The sequence below is a fragment of the Electrophorus electricus genome, chromosome 21, assembly GCF_013358815.1.
Source record: "Electrophorus electricus isolate fEleEle1 chromosome 21, fEleEle1.pri, whole genome shotgun sequence".
Lineage (NCBI taxonomy): Eukaryota > Metazoa > Chordata > Actinopteri > Gymnotiformes > Gymnotidae > Electrophorus > Electrophorus electricus.
In genome coordinates this window covers 2,246,211-2,253,012 of record NC_049555.1, presented here as the reverse complement: position 1 = coordinate 2,253,012, position 6,802 = coordinate 2,246,211, and positions in this window count along the sequence as shown.

Sequence of the window (6,802 nt, the reverse complement as noted above, 5' to 3'; positions counted from 1 at the left end):
ATACTTTATTTGTCCAAAATTAAAGGAAGTTCCAGGCCAAGTGATAGTTTCTCATTTTGGCTTTCTGTTTTTAGCCATTTAGCTCTGTTTACCCTTAGTTATTTTGGACTTGGATGACATTAGAGAGAGGGTCATTTTCCTCGCTACAAACTCTCCACCTACCACCTGTGGACATTTTTTGCCACATCTTTTTTTTTTTAAAGGCCTATTTGCCCTGAAAGCCTGTGGAGAGCGTGGTCTTGCCTGTAAGGAACAATGTAATGATGTACAGGTGTAATCATATATCGACGTTGCACATACCAGCATGGAGCACACACACCTATCACCTTTTGCTTAGCAGTTAACTTACTGCATCAGCAAATCCACATATTTATTGGAGATCAGTGGTTTCAACTCTGGGTCAGATGCACTGCATATCACACATATCCTAAAACTCAGACTTTGCGGTTTTGCATTATTGATTTGAAATCAATTAATCGTTCAGCTCTACCATAAAGTAAAACAAAGGTAAGAGAAGAAACCCTGGCAACCCCTTTAGCACTTGGACTTCACTAATAACCACATGGTGGGTGGAGGGCAATCTAACTCTCAAATTCCAGCAGTGCTGCAATCGCGTTGGCCACCCTGCGATCCGCGCTAACGAAAAACAAACACATAGCCCGGGATCGGCGACAGGCAAGGGTGAGCGTGGAGAAGTCTCCGTTCAGGCTCCAATTAAGTCGCTCGAGGTGATTAACGTGAGGCGTGAGAAACGCGCAAAGAGCGCAGGTGTGCCGGGTGGCGTGCTGGGGAGGCTCGAGATGAAGATAGAAAAAACTACACTTCCCATCAGGCCTTTTGCCTACGGGGTTCGGACCAAGGTGACTTCGGTGGGCCCACATCAGGCTCAGCGCTACTGGAGCAGGCGAGAGCCCTGTGACACAGCGGCAGCAGCCGTCGGCTGCGATCCAAGCCGCGAGCCTTCTCACGGGAAGCCTACATTTAAATCGGATGAAAAACAGAATGATGTCAGCGCGGAGGCACGTTTGTGTGCGGCTGTCCAGAGTGGCCTTCCAGAATGTGCCGAGGCCTCTTACGCGCTCTGGAGGCTTAGAGAACATCCACGGCTAGGGTAAAAGTTCACCTATCGGCCGGGACACAAACACGCACATACTCGCATGACCATGGAGAGCTCTAAGGATGCAGATGTGAGCTCATGGAGCTCAATAACAATTAATACTCAGCCACACACATGGTACAGGACTGTCGATTCAGATAAAAAATATCGTGTTATTAAGCGAACCAATAGCACGAGACAGCGGACGGCGAGGGTTAGTCTCCACCTCCTCCACCTGTCTTGCTATGAGAAACATCCCCTCGGTCCTCACACTGTCCCACAGCGAAACATGACGGAGCAGGTTGCAGCAGCCTGCCTATTGACGAGGAGAAAACAAGATCTGGGCTCCCCCTTCAGTCAGGAGCCTTTCCTGGCCCTCACGCGCTCTCATCTTACACTCTTTCTCTCTTTTCTCACTTTTTGATTTCCCATTTCTCTTTTTATTCCCTTCACCCTCACCTGGCAGCTCTCCTCTGTTTCTCTCTCTCTCTCTCTCTATAGAAAGCTGTGAGGAGCAGAGATGTAAACTCTCTCATTGGCCTTTCTCATGCTCTCACTCCTGACGTGTTCAGACTTGTAGCGGTGACACTTGGATCAGATCCCTGCATGGTGTCATCACTCTCATCATATGCCCCCCCCACCCCCCACCCCATCAGCTACTCTCTCCCCCAATCCCAGAACACCACCTGTCACCAATCTCGCACGTGTCACTTCCTGCCAGGCTGCAGACTGCTGTCCCGATATCAGACGACCTCAAATGTTACGGACTCTCTTCCCTGCCAATCATTTAGCGCTAAACTTAAGGCAGCCTGCGCTCCCCACCCCCTTTTTGCATCTCGTTAGCATCTCATTAGCATCTCATTAGGCCTCGGGGGAGAGCATGGCTCGTCTCAGTGAGAGATGTTAATTCAAAGGTATCAATTATTAACAAGGCATCCTGTAAACGGGCATTTTACAAAATAAAAATTGTTCTTTTTATAACCTCTATTATCATGCCATTTGCACTGGCGGCTGTAAACGTAGAGATGGCAGAGTTCGCACAGAATCCAGAATAACTGTCCTTCTTCACCACCCTCCAGCGGTTTTTAAGCATTTATACTGCACAGATGGAATTATAAAAATAAAATATTTTAAGTGTTTGGTGGGACCGAGAGAAAAATTGTGCTGTGTGGCGGCGTCAGAGCGCCGTCTGCGCGCGTTACAGTGCTGCCCCCTACAGGTAAGACGCTGCTGCCGATCCGCGCGTGTACGCTGCCATCTGCTGCCTGTACTTCAGAAGTGCAGCAAGATCTTCACACCTTGCCGCGCTTATTTTTAAAAAATGTGTCACAGCTGATTGTCAAGTCCTCGAGGAATTACCCTGAATTATTATAGAAGGGGAAATATGGCGAGGTAGGACAGTGACTCGTCAGAAGTATGGAAATGTAACATAAATTCAGCAGCACATAAAGTAACGGGACAAATGCACCAGCACAAGCGTGCCACAATACAACCGAAGTGAAACATAACCAAAAACAAACACAAGTCGGGTGCATTTTCATGCATGGCACAAACTTTCGCGCGAACACAACGGCTGCGCTATAACACAGGAAGCACAAAGCTCGAGCGTAAAAACATGCGTTTGGAGTGTGAAACGGCTGCACCGTGTGTGTGTGTGTGTGTGTGTGTGTGTGTGTGTGTGTGTGTGTGTGTGTGTGTGTGTCGGTGGACGAAGCGCAGCACGTGCATGTGACGAATGTGTGTGAATCTATCCCCCCCCGATTTTTTGCTGGAAGGCACGTGACTTCCAGCCAGCGCCAAAGTTCCGCGACCTACCTGTTATTATGCGCAAGCCAGACCTGCGATACGCACGAGCCTCCGAACGCAGACAAACGACAAACAACAAAAACGACAGGCAAACAAACAGAAACAACAGACAAACGACAGACGTGTGTTGTTGTTTTTTCACTCCGTAGTTTATAGACAGCGTAATTGCGAATGACCTGTGCGCCATCGGGCTCTTTGGCACGTTTGGAGCTCGCTATCGCCTGCGTTTGTGTTTGTTCGTCCTGTTGTTCTGTAGCTACTTAATTGGATCCGTATGATGCGGTGCGGCGTGGAGGTGGAAACGGGAAGGCGGTGTGGTTCAGCTCGCCGTGACTCAGCGTCTCACACGGACGGTCAGCGACGGCGTGTGTGGCAGTACGTGCCTGGGCCTGTGTGTGTGTGAGTGTGTGTGAGTGTGTGTTACTGTGCAAAAACTTCATGATCTTCTCTCTGTCTCTGTGTGTGTGTCTTTGAGCTCAGGGATGATGGCTTTTGCTGATTTATGTAATGAATGAATTTGTTTCATGAGTTTTTGGATTGGTTGCAACATATGTTAGCTACATAAAAAGCACACATGTCAGGTGAGACTGCCAGAGAACAAGAAAAAAAGTGAGTCAGATGGAAAGAGAGAGAGAGAGTGTGTGTGTGTGTGTGTGTGTGTTTAAGATGGATTTAGACATCAGAGTGAAAGTATGAAAGAATGAGTGCAGAGATAAAGCTGTCATAGAAACGCCAGTCTGAACCCAACAGTCTGGGCGGTTTGCAGATAAATTAGCTGCTGCATAACTATCTGGCTCATGAAGATTCATTTGACTGGTTATAGTGAAATGAAGTAAACACCTCTCTCTCTAGTCAAGATGGCTTCTCTGACATCAGGGTGCAATATTCCAAAGCACTGGAAGTTTAATTTCAGAAAATGAAAATACTTTAACATATTCAGAAGCAAATTAGTAGCTGTATTAATAAAAGTAACACCCGATAAAATAACAATAATGATGACAAAATAACCACCACTATGAATAATATTTATGAATAATATTTTTTTTCTCTCGTTCTCTTTCTTCTCTCGCTTGTCTCTCTTTCTCTCTCTGAAACTCAAACACACACACACACACACACACACACACACACCACACACCACACACACCACACACGCACTTTCCCCAAGTGCCCTCTCTCGCACTAACGAAAATGAGCTACCATAACAAACCGCATCACTGAGCAACAGACTTCGTGCTTTCAGCGCTGGCACAGAAACGAAAACAAAAAAGTGTCCAAAAATTGTCCCGTATGCTCCAAACCCAACATCCTTGAGCCCTCCTCTGTTTCCTAAACCCAACAACCCCTACGCCCACACCAGCACACACACTACAACTCTCCATGCGCGCCAGTTTGTCTTGGTGTTGATAAACAGAGGTAAACAAATGAAGGGCATGAGTCAGCGTGCACGTACACATCTTAGTTCCTGTCCGCCCACCTGTCGGACTGTCCGTCTGGCGGCCACTTTGGGTCTGTCCTGCCTTTGTACCTGAGTGACTATGGTCTAACAGTCTCTCTTATTACACGTCTGTCTGTCTGTCTGTCTGCCTGTCTGTATGTTCTGTCTGCATGGCCATTCCGAACGTTCGGCTCGAAGACGGCGAGTTGCGCAGACATAGCCAGCGTGTGCTTGCGTTTCCCTGCGGTGCCGACACGCTAAAAACCATTCCGAGCAGAACTCCACTTTTCCACACCCAGCCAAACCCAATGGGAAGTGTTCCTGGAGTCAGAAAAGCCAATATAAATCACTCCCAGAAGCTTAAACACAATTCCCAAATTACGCATGATTCCCATAAACTGGTACTTGGCCTTAAGCTCTTTGGGCCACGTTCTGCTCCAGTTTAACCAAACCTGTTTACGTTTGCTTAGACTTCCATCATCTCCAGAACAGAACCCCACACCCACTCCACACCCACTCCACACTCACTCCATACCCACTCCACACCCACTCCATACCCACTCCACACCCACTCCACACTCACTCCACACCCACTCCACTGTCACTACACGCCTACTCTATATTCCCTCCACATTCATTCCACAGCCTCTCCACTTTCACTCCACATCCACTCTACTCCCACGTTACATCTCCACACATGCTCCACGCACTCTCCAAATACGCTCCACCCCCTCAACACCACAATGTTTTGTCTAAAACATTTCTGCTGCCAATTTGTCAGTGATAAAGACTACATGAACTGTCATGTTTTTAAAGTCTGATGGTAAGGCAAGGTGAGGCAAGTTTATTTGTTCAACACTTTTCATACAGAGTTGCAGTTCAAAGTGCTTACAACAGACAGCGGAATTAAAAAATAAAGCTTATTACATTCTGAGGTCTGTCATCACAGGAAGGTTTTTGCAAAACAACAAAAAAAAATTTAGATGGAAAATATAATTATAAAATTAAATACCAATTGTTTCTATATATTAAAAAAAATAATTAAATAATGAAATCTCTCATATTTATGTCAAAATATAATAATCTGTTCTTATTTAGCTGCAGAAAGTTTCAGCACACCCAGTTTGCAATATGTTCAAGAACCTGACATTAGTCCTTTGGTGAGTGAGCAAAATAAATCTGCATGGGTGTGGTAAGAATATTTTATAGTCTTGTAGGATTTAGCCAAGGGGAATAAAATTGGCCTTAGAACAGAACCCTGGGGGACACCACAGGACACAGTCTCAGATACTTTATAGGCCTTAGAACAAAACCCTGGGAGACACCACAAGACACAGTCTCAGATACTTCATTGGCCTTAGAACAAAACCCTGGGGGACACCACAGCACACAGTCTCAGATACTTCATTGGCCTTAGAACAAAACCCTGGGAGACACCACAAGACACAGTCTCAGATACTTCATTGGCCTTAGAACAAAACCCTGGGGGACACCACAGCACACAGTCTCAGATACTTCATAGGCCTTAGAACAGAACCCTGGGGGACACCACAGGACATAGGTTCAGATACTTCATTGTCTATAATAATGGCTTTAGAACAGAACCCTGGGGGACACCACAGGACATAGTCTCAGATACTTCATTGTCTACAATTGTAGTTCTTGCCCATGTAAACATGAACTGTTCCTGAGATTCCAACCCCATTGTCAGGTCTGTCTAAGACCTGATTTATTGGGTCAAAGGTGACTCTGAGATCATGTAGCAGAATAACAGATGTTTTTACAGAATTCATATTAAACGGATATGAGTCATCTCAGTGCAGAGTCCAAGCTGGAATCCTAACTAAAATTTGTCAAAATAGCTATTTAAATATAAAATTAGCCAGTTGTTTGAAGACCACTTTTCAGTGTTTTTTCCAAATAAAGGAATATTTCAAATGGGTCTGTAATTATTCAAGAGAGTTGGACCAAATTTTTATTTTTTTATTTTTTTTTTTTTGGAGGGGTTTTAAATGCACTTGGAAAAAAGCCTGACATGAACACAACATTTGGTTAAGTGTGTCTGTAGCTACAGAGATAAAAACATTTGAAAAACTGTTTGGCAAAGTGTCAAGATTGAAGATAGTTGATTTCAGGTACCTCACTGTTTCAATTTCATAATTAATACCCCTGAACTGGGACATTGTAACCACATTATCCCCGTGCAGGTATATTGAGAGACAACTTCATTGCTGAACAATTACTAATGGCCTGTCTGATATTATGGATTTTAATGTTGAAATATATCGCAAACTCATTACATCTCTCAGCTGATATTATTTCAGCAGTAATTTGTATTGGAGGAGAAAAATTTCACCTATCGATAATATCAAATGGAGTTTAACCAGTTACTGTTATTGATGATGATGATGATAGAGAAGAAGGATTGTTTCACACTGCAGGGTCGGAGTGCGGAGCCGTGA